This window comes from Mustela nigripes, chromosome 12 (genome assembly GCF_022355385.1).
Source record: "Mustela nigripes isolate SB6536 chromosome 12, MUSNIG.SB6536, whole genome shotgun sequence".
Taxonomy (NCBI): domain Eukaryota; kingdom Metazoa; phylum Chordata; class Mammalia; order Carnivora; family Mustelidae; genus Mustela; species Mustela nigripes.
In genome coordinates this window covers 26,527,813-26,552,450 of record NC_081568.1, presented here as the reverse complement: position 1 = coordinate 26,552,450, position 24,638 = coordinate 26,527,813, and the positions used below count along the sequence as shown (strand labels likewise).

The 24,638-nt window shown below is 43.2% G+C and overlaps 1 protein-coding gene across 2 annotated transcripts in view; it reads left to right on the top strand.

Annotated features, from left to right (window-relative positions):
• Nucleotides 1–24,638, top strand: part of ADAMTS12 (ADAM metallopeptidase with thrombospondin type 1 motif 12) — a 298,247-nt gene that overhangs the window by 26,574 nt on the left and 247,035 nt on the right. The window lies entirely within an intron of this gene.

The window sequence follows — 24,638 nt, the reverse complement described above, 5'->3', positions numbered from 1 at the left end:
CCTGTGTTTTTCCAGCTGCCTGTGGTGTGTTCTCAATAGTTCTTTATGGAACATTATAGATATTAAGTCAACTTTATGCTAGTTTCAGTGTAAAAAGGTCTGTTTAAGGGTTGCAGTGCGGATGACTTCTGTTTTGAATTCCTTTTGCTCTAAAAGGCTTTTAAGAGACTGACTTACACTTTTGTTAGCCCTCCCTTTGTGGATAGGCACAGCTCTGTAAGTTTATTTACAGAGACATCAGCCCCCAAGTCCATGCTGTTTTACCATTGATTCGGCTGTATAATTTGAAATCCATTTCTAAGTAAAGCATCTTTTAAATTTATGTAAGCGTTGGAAAGAAAGATGTGAATCAGCAAAAGGAGCAGAGGCATGATTGAAAAGGCACCAGGAGAACACATTTCACATTTGTACATAGGATTACGAAGTATTTTCTATCTCGTAAGTCATAGGTGAACATTTCCAGTTACCTGTTGGGCTTATATATGTAGATGTCCCAGCAACGTAAAGTCATAATCTTTGTGTTCTGGAGACTGAAAAGGTGGTGCTGAGACATAGTTAAGGAGGGAAGACAGTCTTATCTGGTGCATGGGTGTTGTTAATACCATGCATTCAGGTATGCAGGGGTTCGAGATCATGGAGTCAGAAAGGGGATGGTATAAGAGGAAAACAGATGCCAGAGTCTGCCATGTCCCGGCAATCATGATGAACAGTGGTGTGGGGTGGGCAGAAACCATAACCTATTACATGGCAGGGGACAGAGAAGGAAATGGAGTTCAAAATGTGGTCAGTTCTTTCTGAAGGAAAGATAGTTACAGGTCAATGAATAAGGAGAAACAAGATTACGTAGGAACGGACTTTTTCTTTTTTGAAGTTGGGAGCGACTTGAGAGGAGCCATGGGGATCCAGAGGTTAATGCCACAGAGAGAGGAGAGTCGTTCAAACAAGAACCCTAAGGAAATAATGTCGAAGACCCAGGGCACAGTAAGAAGACTGTCAAGGATAGGAAGTTTTTGGAAAGGTGTGACTTTCATGAAGACTTTTTGAGGGTTTCTGCACTTCTGTACAGCTTCTAGCAGAGAGAAAGCAAGGCTGCGGCATCCAGTGGAAGCCCCGGGGTGTGCACAGGTGTGGGGTTCCGATGTGGATCAGGGGTGTCCTGTGGGGATCTGGAGCCTTGGGCCTGAACCCCAGAGTGTACTCCATGAATCTGGGTGTTCGGCATGGATCCTGGAGGGTCTGTTGTGGTTTGAGGGCTTCTGGAGTAGCTCCAGGGTATCTGATGTGGATCCAGGGGATCTGGAGTGGTCCTGGGGTGTCCAGATTAGGTCTCGGGTATCTGCTGTGGATCAGGGGCATCCAGTGTGGATGAGGGCTTCGGGCATGGTTCTGCGGCGACCAGCATTGATGGGGGTGTGTGTATTTGAACGTGGACTCCGGGGCATCTGGGGTGGATCCAAGGCATCGGGTGCGGTTCTGGAGTGGCAGGTGTGGTTTCAGAGTGTCTGGCGTGGTTCTGGAGTGGCAGACCTGGTTCAGGAGTATCTGCTGTGGCCCCGGAGCATCAGGCATGGTTTTCGAGTGGCAGGCGTAGTTCTAGAGCATCAGGCCTGGTTCCGGAGTGTCAGGCCTGGTTCTGGAGCATCAGGTCTGGTTCCAGAGCATCAGGCCTGGTTTGGGAACGTCTGCTGTGGCTCTGGAGCAGGCGTGGTTCTGCAGTGTCACGCGTGGTTCTGCCACCGGTGGTGTTGTTGGGGACATCTGGCGTGAATTGGGGGCTCGGGCTAGTGCAGGTCCCAGAAGCACAAGCCGTGCAGCATGGTGTTGGAGGCCCCTTCCCGGAAGGCAAACCGGATATCACACCTGCCCACTGCAGCCCCCTGTGCTACTCTGCCTGGTCTGTCCTGGGGGCCATGTTCTCTGCACTGTGGCTGCTGCTTTCCTGAAGACCCTTTGGAGGAAGAAATACTTCAGGCTGTCTCTCCAGGGCCATGCTTTCTAATACGCTGCCAGCTGTTGCTCCTGGCTGTGCCAAGTGGGTGGCTGCATGCCTTTCTTCCCAGCGGATCCTCCACCCCTGGGAAACACGGGTCTACCTCGGGGCTGTCCCCCGCCATGGGCACTGCCCACCACATCTCCTTCACTAGGATCTCCAGGGCAGTGAACTGCTTGGGCTGGTAGGTGAGGTGATTGTGGGTGGGCCGCTTTGGAAAGTGTTAAAGCCCCTGGGTGTTCCGCTCCAGCCTGTGGACATGCCTCCCGTGGGTGTGTGGGCCCAGCTGCAGGTTGGGCTGGAGGCCAGCATGGTGCCCGTGAGGCTGGCCGTTGCTGCTTTTCATAGGCTCTGTACTGCTGCATGCTCGCGGGGCCAAGCTTGGGCGCCAGGATGGGGGGCCAAGCTTGGGTGCCAGGCTGTCCAGGAGCAGGCAGGTGGTTTTCAGAATAAGGGCTTACAGCACAGCCTGGCTATGAGGCGGAATCCCTTTCGCAGATACAAGGATGGATGTGAAGCAGACAGAGAGGCAGAGAAGTGTGAGATTGGGGAACAGGAGGTGAAGGCAGCTTTAGCAGTGTCTGTGTCTTGGAACCCTGGCCAGAACTTCTAAGGGCTGTGGGTAGCATCCCCTGGCTGGGTAGTCTGGAGTTCAGGGTGAAAATCCAGGGCTAGTGTATGAACCAAGAGATGGTGCTGAAGGTTAGCCACAAAGACCAGGTGAGCACCACAGGACTGGTGATGGAGGCAGCTCAGTTTAGCAGACCTGGAAGGTTCTAGGCTCAGGAACCTTTGCATTAGACCATGGGCCTTGGTAGCTGGGAGCCTGAGGCTGACAACCTGGCTAGATCAGAAACTGAGCAGAGGCTGAGTGTACAGGCTGAAGATCATTCCTACCCTTGCTGGTTGGCCTTGGTGGCCACTTCTACCAGTGGCTGAGTGGCCACACCCATCAAGTGATGGAAGACCAAGGCTGTAGTTAGCTTGTTGCGCTCTTGGAACCTTGGGAGGAGAGCCTACCCTTGGTGCTATGCCATGGCTATTACTACATTGAGCTTTCAGGTGTGTGCCAGGCATTATATTATGTGTTTTACTTTTGGATTTTATTTAACCTTCAACCCAGTTTTATGAGGTGGTCCTGTTGTGGTGTCCACTCTTCAGAAGAAGAAACTGAGGCACAGGGAAGTTAAGTGAGTTGCTCACGGTTCTGCATCTGGTAACTGATCAGGAACCTGCCATCCAGGGAGGTTGAACTGAGAGCTGAAATAGCATCTCAGGTTAATTTCAGAGCTGGGACATTCTGAGACCAGTTGTTTTTCAGTCAGAAGAGGAAGTTATGATGACCATGCAATCATTTCCAAGTGTTTTAGTCAATTGTCTAACCTCAAAGCACATTTTCTTTTAGGAAATGACCAACCGTATCCTGTGGTGAGCTCTTCCCTCTATTTTTTTTTTTCTTCCCTCCTACGCTCTGTCTCTTCGTCCCCTCCCTAATCCCTTTCTCCTTCTCCATCTTTCCCACACCGGTTCTTTCTGGGCTCCCTTCACCCCTGTTACTTCTATTTCTCTAGTACTTTTATGTCCTACGATTCTCTGTCGGCCTCTAGCTTCCCTTATCTTTTCTCATCTTTTCTTCTAATACTGTCATTTCTATTTTTAATTTTGTCTTTTTTATACTTTGACTGCAATGAATTCAGCTGTTGGGATCTAAGAAACTGTAATTGATGTGGTTCTTGTGACGGAGCATCTTTGGTTCTTTACACTCTTAAAAGATGACCTTGTTGCTTCATATTTTCTAAATTTGTATGGTCTTTGCTCATCCCGGAAGTCTAGACACCCACATAAGTCCACATGAGGCATTTGGGGAAGGTCTCTGTAAGCCTTTCTGTGGCGATGTTATGGAGGGTAATTACAATGCAATGTAGTTCCTTAAGATAGTCCTTACTTAAAAAAAAAAAAAGGAGAGATGTTAAGCGTAGCCACAAATACTGGTCTAATTTTCTTGTGACATTTTAATGTTCTTAGTAAGTTCTAGTTTTCATAATGTATTCATATTATATACAGCTTTTACATTTTTCTTAAATACATTCTATGCCCAGTGTGAAGCCCAACATGGGGCTTGAATTTACAACCCTGGGATCAAGACGTGAGCTGCAATCCAGAGCTGGATGTTGAATTGACTGAGCCACTCAGGAACTCCACAACTTCTAAATTTCTTAAAAGAAAGTTTTCTGGAAGGCAGACCCTCATCCTTAGGAAATCTACTTCCCTGGTAAAAATTTACAAGTGAGGTTTCTTTCAATAATTAATTCTCAGCAGTGTTCTGATTGTAGGAAGTGTTGACTGAGTAAGGCTGTTAACTGAATCCAGATATTCACTGCCATTGACCTGTCTCCTTGGTTGCATTATTATCCTGTTCTGCACATTCTTTTAAACTTTCTTTTACAGAATAACCCTACCCTCCAAGAAGTACTAAGCAGGAATGCCATGGCAGATGCTGGGGGGACGGGAGGTCATAGGAAGAGCTCTGCCCAAACCTAGGCATTCCATTCAGCTGGAAACAAAGGCATTCCCTGCCCTACAAGGTCAGATTCTTATAAGAAATGGATGCTTTTCAAGAAATTTCCTGGTGTACCCATTGGTCCATCATTGGAAGAATTTGTTCATGTGGGTGTAGTGAGCAGAGCTGTCAGGATGAGTTGCTTACAATATATATTTGTCCTGATGCTGGGGACATGTATTCTCCCCTCCTCCTGCCTACGGCCACATCTAGGTCCATCCATAGTCCTGCTGATTCTGCCTCCAAAGTGTAGTTCAAGTCCTTCTCTTTCCTCCATGTCCACTCTGCCAGTCTAGTCCAAGCCCCCCATCTCTTATGTGCTCGCATTGCTGTTTTTCTTACTGCTGTATGATTCATTCTACACAGAACAGCTCGAGTCACCTTTTAGGGAACATAAGTTGGGTCTTGTCTGACACACTTTAGCCCATCCAGTGGTTACCTATTGTTCATAGGCTGGAACCTAGACTGCTGTAGGGGCGGGACATGACCTCTCTCTCCCCATGCGTCCGCTGGTCCTCAATACTCAGCTACCCTAGCTTCCTTTTAATGTTTTTGGATGCCTTGAGCTCTTTCTTTCCCACCTGTGCAAGTGCTGCTGTCTTTGGCTAGAAGATGCGTTACTGGCATCTGGTTCCCTCTGGTCCTGGGGGTCTTTGCTTACTTATGACGTCCTCTGAGAGTCGGCTGAGCTCTCAAAGTCAGTGTCTGCTCTCTTTATCATTTTCCATTCTGTGTCCCCATCCCCATCCCCCTCTCCCCCTGCAGTGCTTTAATTTGTGCTTCTTCTTTGCCTTAAAACCACGTGGCCTCCCCTAGAATGAAAGTTCACCCAATGGCAGAAGATCCTTTGTCTCGTTCAGTCTTGCTGTATGTTACGTCCTTAATATCTGGTGACTATGAAATAAAGATTGTCGAATGGAGTTGTTTCTAGCCTCCGAGGTTGTCCAGCTGACTATCCTCTCCTCCCAGAAATGTAACATGCCACTCTGTCTGGGTGTTTGCCTGTTGAAGGAAGATTTTTGGAGAAGGCTGGCATGAACAGAAGGAGCGAGTCACCCATTGAGAACGCCGGGGTTTAGGGGAGGGACGATTTGTAGGGCTGCTCTGAAGCCATTCCAAATTGTCTCCACCTGCTCCTCTAGCTGGAGGAGTCCCCTTGCGGCTCGTGTACACCCTTCTCCCCCGGCCCGACCAGATCACAGCAGGCACGGATGCACGGTTTCAGGATTCAGCGCTCACATTCCTTCAACTCTCCCATCTGGGTGAATGCTTTGGGAAAACGTACTGCACCGAGGGTGTAGACCTCCAGGAAACATAAAACCAGGAACGTTTATCATTGTACTGAGCTGCGGCATGCGTGTCTCATTTGGTCTCTGCATAAACCGCTGAGCTAGATACATCATGCATAGATGACACCCTCAATTTGGTTATAAATGCTTTGCAGGTGCAGGGTGGGGGGGTTCTTCTCCTGCTCTGTATTTTCCAGTCCTCGTGGCTTTAAGGCCCTGTTACCACCACTCTAAAATGGTGACTGTAGTTCTGATTTTGCAAAGTTAGCATAAGGACTGAGGATAATGCTTGACCAGGCCTTATTAGTCAATGGCGATTCTCTTATAATGAAGATAATTTGGGGGGACAGGCTGTATGGTCTTCTTTCCTTAGTCAGTGAATCCTGCCACGGGACCCTGATGGGGATATAGTAAGCCATTGTCCTGCCTTTGTGGAGGTAATGGAGCTGAGTGCTTGGGAACGGGGGCTCCGGAGATGGGCCTCGGCTCAGTCCTGGCTTTGCCACATACTCACTGGGCAGCCTCGGCCGAGTAACTTCTCTGAGTCGTAGCTTCTTCATTTGTGAGAAACAGGATGACTTCAGGGGTTGTGCTGAGAATTAGAGGATAGTAAAGAAAAAGTGCGCAGCCCCTCTCACGGGTCATGGGAGTTCTGAGGAGACAGTGCCTAATCCTTGCTTCCATTGCTAGTTCTCTGCCAGGTGTTGTCACAGGGTAGGTGATTTTCTCTACTTTTTTCTTGCCCCCCACTTCCTCCTGGGTGCCACTTGGGTCTGAACTGCTCCCAAGGATGTCAGGGGAGTTGGAATCACTAGTCTTCCTGTGATCAGTGAGTATCGCAAGCCTTTGACTTGTGACCTAAATATGTATTTTCAAGCAAGCATTTGAAAGAATCATTCTTGGCCAAAGCAGCCTGTGTGTATGCAAGGTCAGAACACAGTGTCCTAATCCTCTAGAGCACTGGTGACATCTGTCCTAAATTCCTGTCTGCCCAGGGAACTTGGGTGAAATCTGTGTGTGTGAGGGGCTGACTAACAGGGGTTAATCTGACTTTGGAAGATGGGCTTGGTCCTTCTGACTCCTCCAGTGCAGTTTTATGGACAAGGGCAGGGCCCTGGTCCCTATAATGTAAGCCAAAAGTTTACAGACAGTCAGGGGTTCCTGAGTGAGGAGTAAGTCATTCACTGACACATACCTGGCACTTAGCTCCTTGTAAACTATGTAGCTTTACAGGAAGGCCTTTCTGTATTTCTTAAGAATGCTAAGAACTTGTTTTAAAAATAACTTTTATTATTTTTTCTAAATATAAAAGCAACACATTTATTGTAGAACATTTGAAACACCCATAAAAATTACCAAGAGAAAAATGAAATTCAGTCCTCATCCCACCACTTATGTTGAGCTGAAGCCCAGTGAAGCCAATTTGTGTAGCCGCCTTCAGAGTAAAAATGTAAGTGGTGCTGTGCGGCCTGAGGCGCACTTGGAACTTAATGGAACAAAGTTTCTGTGAACAGAAATTTTATTTTCTCTTCTCCCCATCTAGTTGTTCACCTTCATCATCTCGTGCTAACTTCTGTGTGCTTTTATAAAATTATGGGGGCAGTGACTTACATCTTTTATTTTTATTCATAGCTATCAGGCTTCTGAAAGATCTAGGAATAGAAAGAAGTCAGTGTGTTCCTGGAATAAGCTGATAAGAGGGCTCTATGTACAACAGCCAGACTGTGGAAGCGGCCCTGGTGTCTGTCAACTGATGAATGGGTATAGAAGATGTGGTATAGATCTACAATGGAATATTAGTCAGCCATCAAAAAGAATGAAATCGTGCCATTTACAATGATATGGATGGAGCTAGAGAGTATTATGCTAAGTGAAATAAGTCAGAGATAGACAAAAAACATGTGATTTCACTCATGTGTGGAATTTAGAAAACAAAACAAATGAGCAAAGGAAAAGGAGAAAGAGAGAGAGAGAGACACCAAGGAACAGATTCTTAGCTGTAGAGAACAAACTGATGGTTACAGAGGGGAGGTAGGAAGGGGATTAAAGAGTACACTTATCATGATGAGAAAAAACAAAATGAAAAAAATTATTAGGAAAAAACAATAAGAGTACACTAGTGACTGAATTTTTAAAAAAGGAAGAATAAAAGGTTGACCAAAAGATGGAGAAATATCAAGTGACTTTTTCCTTGTGGAGATACAATTTACATAAAACAATCCATTAGTTTCAGGTGTACAGCATAGTGATTTGATATTTGTATATATTGCAAAATGATCACTACAATAAATCTAATAAACATCCATCACCACACGTAGATACAAATATTTCTTTTTTCTTTATGTGATGAGAACTTATAAGATCTAGTCTCTTAACAACTTTCAAATATCCAATGCAGTATGATTAACTGTAGTTATCCAAAGCTGTACCTAAGAGTTCTGTATTTTATTTTATAACTGGAAGTTTGTACTTCTGTTAAATGTTTTTTAAGATGTTATTTATTTATTTATTTGACAGAGATCACAAATAGGCAGAGAGGCAGACAGACGGGGGGCGGGTGGGGGGGAAGCAGGCTCCCTGCTGAGCAGAGAGCCTGATGCAGGGCTCAATCCCAGGACCCTGAGATCATGACCTGAACTGAAGGCAGAGGCTTAACCCACTGAGCACCCAGGCGCCCATTCCCTTAAATTTTTGATGTCAGGACAGTTTTTCTGTCTGGTCTCTGCCTCCCATGGTTGTCTCTGATGCATGTGTGAGAGTTAGAAGGAGTGAGCCTTCTCTTTGTGTTGATATAAATGGAGGCAAAGTATAGGTTATGTTTAAAGAAGGGGAAATCCAACCCTTTTGTAAACCATCGTTTCAAATGTATCATTGTCTCTGAATCAAAACATACCAAGGGAGAACACTACCACGCCCCAGTGCTGAGTGGAAACTTTGTTAGAAGAGTGGTGGAAACTGGACATGTTAGGTGTGTTGCAGGGGTTTTAGTGTATAACACAGTTGTCTGGACAGAAGTTGAGTGGAATTCTGTTTAAACTGGAAAGGTTATAGTTTGTGTTTAAGAAAATTACAACTACACTGAAGATTACAACTACATCTCAGAAACGAATAAAAGATCTCATTTACTATTTAAGGTCTTCAACCCACAGAATCCAGGATTTTTCCTTTAGAAAGCAAATTGCAGATACTGTTCTCCCATCTTCTATTTGGACCTTTCTAGATAATTTCAGCAAAAGTCCCAAATGAAGGTCTTGGGGATCACCTGAACTATGAATCTGAAGCCCTTGGAAAGTGCTATATTCATCTGGAGGAAAGGAATAGTGCTTGGTACCAGCTAACCCCAGGGATCCTATAAACCCCCAGTCTCTTAATGGGGAACACCCCTTGTTCTTTCATTTCTGGCAGGACTCACACTGGGTGTTGGGAGGTGCTTGAGAGGACCTGCTGCTTCTGGCTCCTACAGTGGCCTTGGCTGTGGGACAGGGCTTTTGTCACTCTGTGCCACCTGGACTTTTACTCTTGGGGAGCTAATCATTTGCCATGGCAATATAGTTTGTTTCCTGGGGAAGCAGATTGGGTAGTAATTGTGATGAGTGTCCAGAATAAAAAGGAGATAATGATGGGGTCAGCTTCATTTGCAACTGTCATTCTGTTACTGATTAAGCAGCACAGTAAATGGCATGGAGGCAAGCTCTTGGCTTTGGAGTGCTATCTCCTGTGTGATTCGAGGAGTGAGAAGTCACCCAGGCTGGGGACCAACCAGACGATGGAACTGGGGCCCTTTGGTTGGACCCAACCATGTGTCTCTTGCAATTAGTTACTTAAAGGGCAGTGTCAAAGCAAAATATTTGTCTTTAGCTGTTGTACTGCTTTCTGGGCTAATTCACAGGAATTAGCTCAACTCATTCACAGGAAAGCTAAACTTAAGGTCACTGTTTATTTTTGTTGGGCAGATAAGTCTCCATCATTTAGGAGGTAGGGGCGGCAGAGGGGTTTTAGTGCTGGGTTCTGGAGCCAGGGTGCACGAATTGGGATTCCAGCCCTGTCCCTGTCTCATTGTATGATCTTGGAGAAGATATTCACTTACTACAGAGCTCAATCTATGGGGATAGAAATAGTTGCTACTTTATGGGACTCAATGAGTTCGTGTATGTTGTGTGCTAAAAGAGTGACTCTAACATAGTATTATTTATTTTTTCCTATTACTGCAGTTAGGTTTTTTGCACTGTGCTAATAGGCGTGTCCTGAGTGGTATGTATGTGTATGTATGTACTTCATAAGGTAAGAGTCTGTAGCATGGACACAATGGAAATCATTTCAAAAGTGGAATGAAACCAGGCATCAAATCAACAACTGCCAACAGTTATAGTGTGAGCTTTTTTTGAAGAAGGTGACAAAAAGGTAGAATTCTTTTTTTTTAATTAATTAATTTATTTATTTGGCAGAGAGAGAAAGATCACAAGTAGGCAGAGAGGAAGGCAGAGAGAGAGAGAGGAGGAAGCAGGCTCCCTGCTGAGCAGAGAGCCCGATGCGGGACTCGATCCCAGGACCCTGAGATCATGACCTGAGCCGAAGGCAACCGCTTAAACAACTGAGCCACTCAAGCGCCCAAGGTAGAATTCTTTAATAGGTGGCTTTACAGTTGTTAGGCCCCTCCATACCCCCAGACTTTTATTTTGTTCTTTGTTATCCAGCTGCTTTCTGAGTGGGCGGACTGTATACTGATTACCATCTCTTTTTTAAATGAATATAATCATGTAGTTGTGTTGGCCTCAGGCCAGATCGTGCTACAGATCACATTTATCATGTCGCTCCAGTTGCCCAGCCCCCTTGCCACCCATCCCTTTGAGTCACTCCTGCCTTTGGCCCTCCAAGGGAGTCAGAGCCACAACTTTGGCTCTCAGGAGCCTTGGTTGGGCCATTTCACTCCAGTCTGCCTTGCTCATAGATCCTTGATCTTCACCCCAGACTCGTTTCCACTCCTTCTTCTCCTCTGATCCATCAGAACCACATTCCCATGGGCTGGCCAGGAATGGCTGCCTTATCTTCTTCCTGATTTTGATTCATACTCAATGACCCAAGCCTCTTTCCATTCTGGGATCTTCCCTACCTTCCTTTGTACATCAGGATTCAGGACATTAACATTTTGAGTCAGAGGTACAGGATGACCGAGAAGGTCCTAGGGAAGGATTTCTGCCTGTTGCTGAGGAGCCTAGGGCTCCACATTCTAATACCCTTCCTGAGTGTAGGGACTTTCCATCTCTGGTGCCAAATGGATTCCTCAGTAAAGGGAGGCTGAATTCTTTGAGAACTGAGGAAAGCTGGTTGACATTAGAGCAGTACTGGAAAGGGCCCTTCTTAAGGGAGGCTTTGTACTTATCATATTTGCGTAGTGGAATTTTATTCCAGGGAGTGAGTTCAAGGAAACAGAGAGGCCCCGGGAGGAATTAATTATTAAGACCCATGGGGGTTAAAGAAGGCAGGGGCATTCTGGAGGCCAGAGGTCAGATCCTCCTTCCATGCAGTTCCTGGGAATCACTTTTGAATTCGAGACTGAAGCAAAAGCAGAGGGGAGTGAGTATAGCAGAAAGTTAGTTTTGTACTGCTTTGGAAAGGTGGGGAGGGAGGGTCCTGGTTGAATAAGAAGAGAAGAGGAATGGAAAACTTGCCCTCAAAGCATTAAAATAAGCAGTGAATTTAAAGTATATAACAGAAGTTGCTACCTAGGGAAGGTCTTGCTAACGGTATGTCAAGGTTCCTCATGTCCGAGACCAAGTCCTGCAGCAGGACCCAAGAGTCCTCCCTCATGCTGTGCTCAGGGGGTGCCAGCTTGGGGAGGCACAGCTCATGATGATGGTCCTTGTCATGGGTTCTTCTCCCATTGTTGGCCTAACAAACTGTAGCATTTGTTTATCTCACTGGGCCCTATCAGTTTTGCGATGAAAAAGATTTTAAGGTAGGATGAGCATGTGTTGGACTAGAATACATCCAGCTCAGTGTGGTTAATGCCAACTGCTGATGTCCCTAGGGCTCACGTGTATGCCAGCATGGCCTTTTCTCTGCCACCCTCCCAAGTGGAAAGGTACTCTGGTTTTCAAAGAAAGCAGATAAATCAAAGATTGGAAATTAAAACACCTGGGCCAAAGAGGCTGTTCAGATCAGTATCTACTGAGACAGATCTTTCTCCTTACCTCTTCTCGCCACCAACATCTTCAGTGACTACATCTCGCCCTCCTGCAGAGACTAGTGGGATCACTTTGGCTTCCCAGCCCAACATACATCCATATTTCTCAAGTTGCTTCTATACAGGGTGGATTGTTGAGCAGATGGTGTTAGGAAAACTGGCTTACAATATGGAGACAAGTAAAACTACATCGTCATACAAATCTGGACCCTCGGTGGATTAAGGACTAGGATGGGAAAGGTAAAAATATGAAACCAAGTGAAGACAGTACTGGATAATATGTTAGTGAGTTAGTGGTGAGACATACTTCTTAATAAAGATTCCAGTAGGGACGCCTGGGTGGCTCAGTTGGTTAAGTGCCTGCCTTTGGCTCAGGTCATGATTCCAGCGTCCTGGAGTCAGGTCCCTCATCAGGCTCCTTGCTCAGTGGGGAATCTGCTTCTCCCTCTGCCTCTGCCTGCCACTCTGCCTGCCTGTGCTCACTCTCTCTGACAAATAAATAAATAAAATCTTTTAAAAAAGTATATGTTTTAAAAAAAATAAAGATGCCAATAAAGTATAAATTACAAAGCAAGCACTGATGAATGTGGTTATAAAAAATTAAGGACTTCTGCATTCACTGAAAAAATATCACATTGGAAGATACTGGAAGAGTCTGGTATCCAAAAGATGTGAGGACTGTCTCGAGGTCAATATCTAAAATCAAATCAAATCTAGGAGAAGGTGGGAAACACAGTAGAAAAATTGGCAAAGTGTAGGAGCAGGCAGTCCACAGATGGGAAAATCCAACTGGTTAATAATGACATGAAGCAGCGCTCAGAGTCATTGAGTCAAATACAAATTGAAATGACTAGATAATACTTTATTCTCAGGATACTGACAAAGATTAGGAAGTCAGTAATGCATCTTGGAAGAGCTAGGAAACAGGATCCTGTGCACTGCTAGGGGAGGAGCTGGTTCTGACCAGTTTGAGAGAATGATCTGATAGCATATGGTTAAAATAAGTATTAATATATTCTGTGACCTATCCATTCTATTTGTGGGTGTACACTCTGGAGGGATTCTTAGGATCCTGAGGAAAATTCTGTGAGAGATGCTTATGCACAGGTTTTGGTAGCAGGGAATTGAAGAACAACTTAAGAAAAATGCATTAATAAAAACATAGTGGATACATACTACGGCATATGTTGTAGCAATTAGAAGGGACTCCTAGATATACCCATGGCAAATGGATAGGTCTTGACAAGGTAGACCTGAATAAAAAACCCAAAAAAGTAGAAAAACCCAAAAAACAAAACAAAACAAAAAACCCACCCAAAACAGCATGGCAAGTATGGCACAATGCCATTGATATAAACCAAACTACATACACAAAACAAGAATATATATTTTCCAGTACCTGTACAAACTCAAGGACACAAACAGCAAGTATTTTTTATGGGTAAAGGGGAATGAGAAACATGCTGAGATACTAGTTTTCTATTGCTAAATCAGACTACCACAAATTTAGCGCCTTTCAACAACACCCGTTTATTAGCTCACAGTTCTGCAGGTGAGAAATCTGCCACAGCATGGCTGGGTTCTCAGCCAAAGGTAGTGTGTGACTGAAATCAAAGTGGTAGGTTGCCCGAGTTTTTGTCTGGAGGCTCTAGGGAAAAGTCTGTCTCTAAGCTGAGTTCCTTGTGGTTGTAGGACTGAAGCCTGTTTTCTTGCTCGTTCTAAGAAAGCTTCCAGGGAGACTGCCAGCTTCTAGAAGCTACCTGCATTCCTTGCTACATGCCCCACGCCCCATCTTCAGGTTAGCAATGACACAACAAATTCTCTCATGTTTCCAACCTTTAATTTCTTTCCCAGTGAGGAGACAGAGAAAACCCTGCTTTTCAAGGACTCGTGTGATTATTATGATAATCTCTGTATTTTATTTATTAATCTCTGTATTTTGTTATTTATTTATTTTTAAAATTTCTTTTCAGCGTAACAGTATTCATTGTTTTTGCACCACACCCAGTGCTCCATGCAATACGTGCCCTCCCTAAGACCCACCACCTTGTTCCCCCAACCTCCCACCCCCCGCCCCTTCAAGACCCTCAGGTTGTTTTTCAGCGTCCATAGTCTCTCATGGTTCACCTCCCCTTCCAACTTCCCTCAACTCCCTTCTCCTCTCCATCTCCCCATGTCCTCTATGTTATTTGTTATGCTCCACAAATAAGTGAAACCATATAATTGACTCTCTCTGCTTGGCTTAATACCCAACTTTTGTAGCAACATGGATGGGACTGGAAGAGATTATGCTGAGTGAAATCTCTGTATTTTAAAACCAGTTGACTTGGGATATCTTAACTATGTCAGTGAAATCCCTTCACAGCAGCACCTAGAGCAGTGTTCCATTGAATAACTTGGAGAAGCTGTGTTGACAGCAGGGACTGGGACCTTCTTGGAAGTGTGCCCACCACACTGACAGAATCAGATATTTACCCTATCACAGGCCCTGATCTCTAGGAAAGGGTTTCGTGTTTATTTGTTCATAGTTTCTTCAGTTAGTGTTCCTAGCCTGCAAAGACATCCTCCTCGTCTTCAATCTTGACTTGACCTGGGAGTAAACATATCCTCGAAGATACCATGAAGAACACAATCTTGTCATGAATGTAATGAGTCGCATGCATTCTTGTTCTGCAGGAGGTCACCTTAGGCTTGTTGAGCTGAATTCACTGTTCCAGACCCCACAACACCACCATATTCCTGTGAGGAACTTGGTCAGGCTGCCTCTTCTGTTTCCAACAGCCTGCCAAAGATAGTGGGCACATTCCCCCAAGATCGGGTTGATGTTGTTCATTAATGGCTTTGAAGAATAGATTTTCGGTTACATTCTCTAGGTCCTTCTAGCTTGGAGATCTTTTTTCTGGCATTCTGGTGCCCAGCCTTGGTCTGCATTATTCTCTGCTTGATTGCTTTGGTATCAGAGTGCAGCCTTCTGACAATGCAGAAGAAAGATGGTGCCGGAGATGTCAAGGTTTCCCTTGGAGTCTGCTCTCAATAGTTCCGGAGCAAGCTTAGTAACTGTCCATCCTTTTTCTGGAGAGTTGCCCCTTTGGAAATGCATAGAGAAAAAATGTGAGGTGGGGATAGGACTTTATTCAGCCAGAGTGGCTTGAGAAACCTATCTGTTTATCTTCATTTATTCTAGAAGTGGTATCGGGGGTTTGGATACCTTAACAGCAATAGCTGTTATTACTTTCGTGCCTTTCTAGAATAGTAGAGGGGAATAAAAAATGCATGCGAGAATCAAAGAAAAAGCCTTCTAGCATTCAGACTTTGGACTTCCTGTTTCCCCTTAATCCCCCAGGTTTTGAGGAACATCTACATAGCTATGTATATGTGATGTTGTATTTTTCCAGGCCTCGCACCATGGCTTCAATCAATGCAGCTCTTTTTCCAAAATGTGTTATGTTTATATGTCTGGGTGACTTTTCTTTGAAACCAAGTGTTCTGAGGACTTGGTGCCAGAATCCAGTTTTCATTTTTAACTGTTCTCTGTTGTTTCATAGCTCCTAAGAATTCAGAAGTTAATATTTGTAAGTAACAGAATGCAAAGCCCTGGACACAGAACAGTGGCTCAGTGTTGATATTGCCAGCAGTCACGCAGAGAACATGTGTGGATTTTAGGGCCTCCTGAAGTGTTGAGAAAAGGGCCAGGTCTTTACCAGGGGAATGATGGGTGCCTCATTCCAAAGACCTTAATTTCTGTGGATGACTAAGAGCTATTTAACAGCAATCAGTTACGTAAGTTGTTAAGGGTTTTCACATTTTATTATTCATAAACTAAAATTAGTGCATTACTGGCGCTTATTATGGACTCTAATTTGGTATTTTATGAGCAAGTCCCATTGCCTGGTAATGCCTAGCAGAGGGCCCACTGCCATCCAAACATGTGGGTGTCTGCCGCTGTGTGGGTTTTGGCTAGAAGCTTCTTAATGGTCTACCATCAGGGTGGTATTTAGCTGTGTTTTTATTTGCTATTATTCTTGGCTCTTAGTTACAAATTATACTTACTATTCTTAATTTAATTTGTCACTTAGGTTTACCAAATACTGTGTAGTGGTACCCATTTTGGTCAAAAAAATATTTTTTTAAGTTTTTATTTAAATTCCAGTTAGTTAATATTAGTTTAGGTAATATTAGTTAATATGAGTTAGCGTAGTATTAATTTCAGGTGTACAGTGTAGTCATTCAGCACTTCTGTACAACATCTCTGGTCACATTAACAAGTGCTCTCCTTCACCCCATCACCTGTTTCACCCATCCACCACCCCTTGCCTTCTGGTGACCATCGGTTCTCTGTAGTTAACATAGCTTTTCAAACAGACTATAAATCATATACACGCATATATGCACATGTCTAGGGATGTATATATTGGGATGCAAACTGAATTACCCACAACCAAAGGTTGCTCTAACATTTGCTGGTAATCTTCCAGAGATTTGCTAGTACTGTACCCACTATTTTTTTCCATTAGAATTTGATGAAAATAGATGACTTAGGTGAACTGTGAATCTTCTGTTCCCACTGAGCAGATGGCCTTAAAAAAAAAAAGTTTCAGGTCCATGCCTCTGGGAGAAAAACTTTTTTCCCCCTAAATGCACTATCATGGATCTTATCAAGAGGTATAAACTTTTAGAAGAGAGGAGGTTGAAAAACCAATTTATCTCTTGACTTCCCATAGAAATGTCTCTAACTCTTATCACCAACAAATTATCTAGGAATATACAGGTGGAAATACCATGTATTTCATCTTCTTTTTAAGAGAGAGCTTTTTTTTTTTTTTTTTTTAACACCTCCGCTCCCACCCCCACCCACCACCTGCAGTTCAAGAAGTGAGTTGAATGATTTGTCCAACTCTTTCAGCTGTGGCAAGGGAAGGATATGTTCCTGTGTCGTTTCTAAATCCAATTTACAGAGATGATCCGGCTCCGCCACAACCTCTAGGCCTGATGATAGTTTGGACTCACTCTTTGGGTTACATGATACAGGACCTGTGGGATGGAATGCTGCCTGTGGTTTCTCCTGGGAAGAGTCAAGGGAGGACTCCCAGGGAAGAACTGCTTGCATTTAGGTCTAGCTTTCTTTCCCATTTCCAGAGAACTTTCATGTAATCAATTATTGCTTCTACCTCAGTCACAATTTGCTGGACAGAACCTGTACATTTTAGAATTATCCATTTGAAATCATCTGATCTTTCTTTATAAAAACAAAAGCCACTCTGATTACATGAAAATCTTCAAGCCCTACATATTGGTCAGATAATTTCATACTACTTTGGAGTGAAGAGATTTGGATGCTTAAAAAAAAAAGCAGAGTACTCCCTTTGGTTTTGTGTGGTATTTGAAACACAAATCTTGGGTGTACAGACTTTTCTCTTGGCGGGAGCTTCTGCCACATTCATTGCTGTGTTTGTCTATCAGCTGAAAGTTTGACCACTGGTTAAGACTCCTGTCCAGTGAAATGGTTTGTCCAGTTCAGTTTCTCTGAACTCATCCATGGGTATCACTAGACTCCTGACTATCGGCTGTTTTTGTTTGTTTGTTTGTTTGTTTTTTAGGATCTCTGTTCTCACATTGAGCCAAGAGGTCTTCTCTAGGGTTGCAGTTAGATGGCTTTGACTTTTCACAGAGCTAAGGAGATTTTCAGTAGGTTTTGTGGGGTGATCTCTGGGAATTTCCTTAATAGTAAGCTCTTCGACTATTTGAAGGGCAGAATTGGTTGTGCAGACTGGACACGTGGTTAAGCATAGAGGAAAGGACTCTAGTTTTTCTGGGAACTCTTATTAGGATACGCTTGCTAGCTGTTTTAACACATAACTCCCAAATCTTAATGGCCAACCACGAGAAATTTTGTTTCTCATTTGCATCGTAGTCCAGTCTGGGTCAGCATCTCTTCTGGATGGTTCTTCTGGATGGCTCTGCTCCAAGAAATGGCTCCCCTTCCAGGGGCGACTCAGGAATCCAGACTCCTTCATCCTGTGGTTCTGTAGTGTTGGAGCCCCTCACTCCACGACTGCTGCTGAAAGCGATCAAGGTGTGAGCTGTGGTTCTCCTAGGAGTTTTTCGGGGCCATGAGGTGCCATCCGAACCATGACTGCATAACTTTATGGAGCAAGGGATGTTGGGAAGCGAGGTGGTCTTGTGTGCCCGGAAAGAAGAAATGGGATTGGTGAATAGCTAGACAGGTTCAGCCACAAATCCCATTCTGGGGCCTTTTTTCCTCACTCGTACTCCCGAACTGATGGCCTGCCCCTGGACAGCCATTCTTCAGGGTGTGAAAAGGTACCCTGAGGCATATTAAAATTTGGAAGAGTTTATTTGAGCAAAAGTTGATTGGAATCAAGCAGTGCCAAACCAGAAGGGTTTAGGAGTGTCTGGCCAACAGGAACCAGGGAAAGGTATGGAAGCAAATAAAATATCTGATAGGCTACAGTTTACAGCCTAGCTGGCTGTTTGTTTGGTTGTCTGGAGGTTTCGATTTTGTAACCGTGAGGCATGTAGAGGCTTAGACTTTGATTTAGTCATGGAGGCCACTAGGGCATTTGGCCCACGTTGATCTAGTGGCTTCTTTGTTGAATTTTACAGACCTTAGCCAACTAGCTCCTCTTTTGGGCAAAAAGCAGGGCCCTTCCCTGCTCTCCCTCTGCTCTGGATAAAGACTGAGTGACTTAGAGTGGGAGAATTGACGTTTTCAGGCATGTTTATATTATTATTGTTCATTTTTAAATTTTTGTATTGACTAAATTGCCCCATTGAAGCTTGCCAAATGTAAGCTTGGGGGCAGCTTTCTCTGCTAAGATGAACTGACAGAAGGTCTTGTGTAGTAGAAGGGAGACTACTTCAAGGGCACATGAGGCTCATAGCCCTTTTCGGGGGGGCTGCTACAAGTGTGCAGTTCATTTTCTTCCTTCCTTTCTTTATTCCTTCCTTCCTTCCTCTCTCTCTCTTTCTCTTTCTCTCTTTCTCTTTTTCTTTCTTTCTTTCTTTCTTTCTTTCTTTCTTTCTTTCTTTCTCTTTTCATTTTCTTTGCAGTTCCTCAAGCCAGTGGCTTTGTAGGGTAGAGCATAGAGGTTAAGAGCATGGTCTTGGGTTTGAATCCTGGGAGAGACACTTGGAGTTGTGGCATCTTTAGATTTCAATGCCATGAACTCTGTGAAGCCCTCACACAGAATCTGGAATGTTCTCCATATATCTTAGTTCTTGGTATTATTAACTGTCAGTATTGAGAAGGAAGGAGCCTCCTCGGTGGGTGAAGTGGCTCATGACCAGGATATGCTCTGGAATCATTAATGATTTGAAACCTTGGAGGTTGCTTTCCTTCATGCTACTCCCTTTCCTCCCCCATTCACCCTTACTTTTTTTTTTTTTTTTTTTTTTTTTTTTTTTTTTTTTTGTCTTTTAATTTTTTAATTTTTTATAAACATATATTTTAATCCCCAGGGGTACAGGTCTGTGAATCACCAGGTTTACACACTTCACAGCACTCACCAAATCACATACCCTCCCCAATGTCCATAATCCCACCCCCTTCACCCAAACCCCCTCCCCCCGGCAACCCTCAGTTTGTTTTGTGAGATTAAGAGTCACTTATGGTTTGTCTCCCTCCCAATCCCATCTTGTTTCATTTATTCTTCTACCCACTTAAGCCTCCATGTTGCATCACCACTTCCTCATATCAGGGAGATCATATGATAGTTGTCTTTTTCTGCTTGACTTATTTCGCTAAGCATGATACGCTCTAGTTCCATCCATGTTGTTGCAAATGGCAAGATTTCATTTCTTTTGATGGCTGCATAGTATTCCATTGTGTATATATACCACATCTTCTTGATCCATTCATCTGTTGATGGACATCTAGGTTCTTTCCATAGTTTGGCTATTGTGGACATTGCTGCTATAAACATTCGGGTGCATGTGTCCCTTTGGATCACTACATTTGTATCTTTAGGGTAAATACCCAATAGTGCAATTGCTGGGTCATAGGGCAGTTCTATTTTCAACATTTTGAGGAACCTCCATGCTGTTTTCCAGAGAGGTTGCACCAGCTTGCATTCCCACCAACAGTGTAGGAGGGTTCCCCTTTCTCCGCATCCTCGCCAGCATCTGTCATTTCCTGACTTGTTGATTTTAGCCATTCTGACTGGTGTGAGGTGATATCTCATTGTGGTTTTGATTTGTATTTCCCTGATGCCGAGTGATATGGAGCACTTTTTCATGTGTCTGTTGGCCATCTGGATGTCTTCTTTGCAGAAATGTCTGTTCATGTCCTCTGCCCATTTCTTGATTGGATTATTTGTTCTTTGGGTGTTGAGTTTGCTAAGTTCTTTATAGATTCTGGACACTAGTCCTTTATCTGATATGTCGTTTGCAAATATCTTCTCCCATTCTGTCAGTTGTCTTTTGATTTTGTTAACTGTTTCCTTTGCTGTGCAAAAGCTTTTGATCTTGATGAAATCCCAGTAGTTCATTTTTTCCCTTGCTTCCCTTGCCTTTTGCGTTGTTCCTAGGAAGATGTTGCTGCGGCAGAGGTCGAAGAGGTTGCTGCCCGTGTTCTCCTCAAGGATTTTGATGGATTCCTTTCGTACATTGAGGTCCTTCATCCATTTTGAGTCTATTTTTGTGTGTGGTGTAAGGAAATGGTCCAATTTCATTTTTCTGCATGTGGCTGTCCAATTTTCCCAGCACCATTTATTGAAAAGGCTGTCTTTTTTCCATTGGACATTCTTTCCTGCTTTGTCGAAGATTAGTTGACCATAGATTTGAGGGTCTATTTCTGGGCTCTCTATTCTGTTCCATTGATCTATGTGTCTGTTTTTGTGCCAGTACCATGCTGTCTTGATGATGACAGCTTTGTAATAGAGCTTGAAGGCCGGAATTGTGATGCCACCAACGTTGGCTTTCTTTTTCAATATCCCTTTGGCTATTCGAGGTCTTTTCTGGTTCCATATAAATTTTAGAATTATTTGTTCCATTTCTTTGAAAAAGATGGATGGTACTTTGATAGGAATTGCATTAAATGTGTAGATTGCTTTAGGTAGCATAGACATTTTCACAATATTTATTCTTCCAATCCAGGAGCATGGAACATTTTTCCATTTCTTTGTGTCTTCCTCAATTTCTTTCATGAGTACTTTATAGTTTTCTGAGTATAGATTCTGTGTCTCTTTGGTTAGGTTTATTCCTAGGTATCTTATGGTTTTGGATGCAATTGTAAATGGGATTGACTCCTTAATATCTCTTTCTTCTGTCTTGCTGTTGGTGTAGAGAAATGCAACTGATTTCTGTGCATTGATTTTATATCCTGACACTTTACTGAATTCCTGTATAAGTTCTAGCAGTTTTGGAGTGGAGTCTTTTGGGTTTTCCACATATAGTATCATATCATCTGCGAAGAGTGATAATTTGACTTCTTCTTTGCCGATTTGGATGCCTTTAATTTCCTTTTGTTGTCTGATTGCTGAGGCTAGGACCTCTAGTACGATGTTGAATAGCAGTGGTGATAATGGACATCCCTGCCGTGTTCCTGACCTTAGCGGAAAAGCTTTCAGTTTTTCTCCATTGAGAATGATATTTGCGGTGGGTTTTTCATAGATGGCTTTGATGATATTGAGGTATGTGCCCTCTATCCCTACACTTTGAAGAGTTTTGATCAGGAAGGGATGTTGTACTTTGTCAAATGCTTTTTCAGCATCTATTGAGAGTATCATATGGTTCTTGTTCTTACTTTTATTGATGTGTTGTATCACATTGACTGATTTGCGGATGTTGAACCAACCTTGCAGCCCTGGAATAAATCCCACTTGGTCGTGGTGAATAATCCTTTTAATGTACTGTTGAATCCTATTGGCTAGTATTTTGTTGAGTATTTTCGCATCTGTGTTCATCCAGGATATCGGTCTATAGCTCTCTTTTTTGGTGGGATCCTTGTCTGGTTTTGGGATCAAGGTGATGCTGGCCTCATAAAATGAGTTTGGAAGTTTTCCTTCCATTTCTATTTTTTGGAACAGTTTCAGGAGAATAGGAATTAGTTCTTCTTTAAATGTTTGGTAGAATTCCCCTGGGAAGCCGTCTGGCCCTGGGCTTTTGTTTGTTTGGAGATTTTTAATGACTGTTTCAATCTCCTTACTGGTTATGGGTCTGTTCAGGCTTTCTATTTCTTCCTGGCTCAGTTGTGGTAGTTTATATGTTTCTAGGAATGCATCCATTTCTTCCAGATTGTCAAATTTATTGCCGTAGAGTTGCTCATAGTATGTTCTTATAATAGTTTGTATTTCTTTGGTGTTAGTTGTGATCTCTCCTCTTTCATTCATGATTTTATTTATTTGGGTCCTTTCTCTTTTCTTTTTGATAAGTCGGGCCAGGGGTTTATCAATTTTATTAATTCTTTCAAAGAACCAGCTCCTAGTTTCGTTGATTTGTTCTATTGTTTTTTTGGTTTCTATTTCATTGATTTCTGCTCTGATCTTTATGATTTCTCTTCTCCTGCTGGGCTTAGGGTTTCTTTCTTGTTCTTTCTCCAGCTCCTTTAGGTGTAGGGTTAGGTTGTGTACCTGAGACCTTTCTTGTTTCTTGAGAAAGGCTTGTACCGCTATATATTTTCCTCTCAGGACTGCCTTTGTTGTGTCCCACAGATTTTGAACCGTTGTATTTTCATTATCATTTGTTTCCATGATTTTTTTCAATTCTTCTTTAATTTCCCGGTTGACCCATTCATTCTTTAGAAGGATACTGTTTAGTCTCCATGTATTTGGGTTCTTTCCAAACTTCCTTTTGTGGTTGAGTTCTAGCTTTAGAGCATTGTGGTCTGAAAATATGCAGGGAATGATCCCAATCTTTTGATACCGGTTGAGTCCTGATTTAGGACCGAGGATGTGATCTATTCTGGAGAATGTTCCATGTGCACTAGAGAAGAATGTGTATTCTGTTGCTTTGGGATGAAATATTCTGAATATATCTGTGATGTCCATCTGGTCCAGTGTGTCATTTAAGGCCTTTATATCCTTGCTGATCTTTTGCTTGGATGACCTGTCCATTTCAGTGAGGGGAGTGTTAAAGTCCCCTACTATCATTGTATTATTGTTGATGTGTTTCTTTGATTTTGTTATTAATTGGTTTATATAGTTGGCTGCTCCCACATTGGGGGCGTAGATATTTAAAATTGTTAAATCTTCTTGTTGGACAGACCCTTTGAGTATGATATAGTGTCCTTCCTCATCTCTTATTATAGTCTTTGGCTTAAAATCTAATTGATCTGATATAAGGATTGCCACTCCTGCTTTCTTCTGATGTCCATTAGCATGGTAAATTCTTTTCCAACCCCTCACTTTAAATCTGGAGGTGTCTTCGGGCTTAAAATGTGTTTCTTGGAGGCAACATATAGAAGGGTTTTGTTTTTTTATCCATTCTGATACCCTGTGTCTTTTGACAGGGGCATTTAGCCCATTCACATTCAGGGTAACTATTGAGAGATATGAATTTAGTGCCATTGTATTGCCTGTAAGGTGACTGTTACTGTATATGGTCTCTGTTCCTTTCTGATCTACCACTTGTAGGCTCTCTCTTTGCTTAGAGGACCCCTTTCAAGATTTCCTGTAGAGCTGGTTTGGTATTTGCAAATTCTTTCAGTTGTTGTTTGTCCTGGAAGCTTTTAATCTCTCCTTCTATTTTCAATGATAGCCTAGCTGGATATAGTATTCTTGGCTGCATGTTTTTCTCGTTTAGTGCTCTGAAAATATCATGCCAGCTCTTTCTGGCCTGCCAGGTCTCTGTGGATAAGTCAGCTGCCAATCTAATATTTTTACCATTGTATGTTACAGACTTCTTTTCCCGGGCTGCTTTCAGGATTTTCTCTTTGTCATTGAGACTTGTAAATTTTACTATTAGGTGACGGGGTGTGGGCCTATTCTTATTGATTTTGAGGGGCATTCTCTGAACCTCCTGAATTTTGATGCTCGTTCCCTTTGCCATATTGGGGAAATTCTCCCCAATAATTCTCTCCAGTATACCTTCTGCTCCCCTCTCACTTTCTTCTTCTTCTGGAATCCCAATTATTCTAATGTTGTTTCGTCTTATGGTGTCACTTATCTCTCGAATTCTCCCCTCGTGGTCCAGTAGCTGTTTGTCCCTCTTTTGATCAGCTTCTTTATTCTCTGTCATTTGGTCTTCTATATCACTAATTCTTTCTTCTGCCTCATTTATCCTAGCAGTGAGAGCCTCCATTTTTGATTGCACCTCATTAATAGCTTTTTTGATTTCAACTTGGTTAGATTTTAGTTCTTTTATTTCTCCAGAAAGGGCTTTTATATCTCTCGAGAGGGTTTCTCTAATATCTTCCATGCCTTTTTCGAGCCCGGCTAGAACCTTGAGAATTGTCATTCTGAACTCTAGATCTGACATATTACCGATGTCTGTATTGATTAGGTCCCTAGCCTTCGGTACTGCCTCTTGTTCTTTTTTTTGTGTTGAATTTTTACGTCTTGTCATTTTGTCCAGATAAGAGTAAATGAAGGGGCAAGTAAAATACTAAAAGGGTGGCAACAACCCCAGGAAAATATGCTTTAACCAAATTAGAAGAGA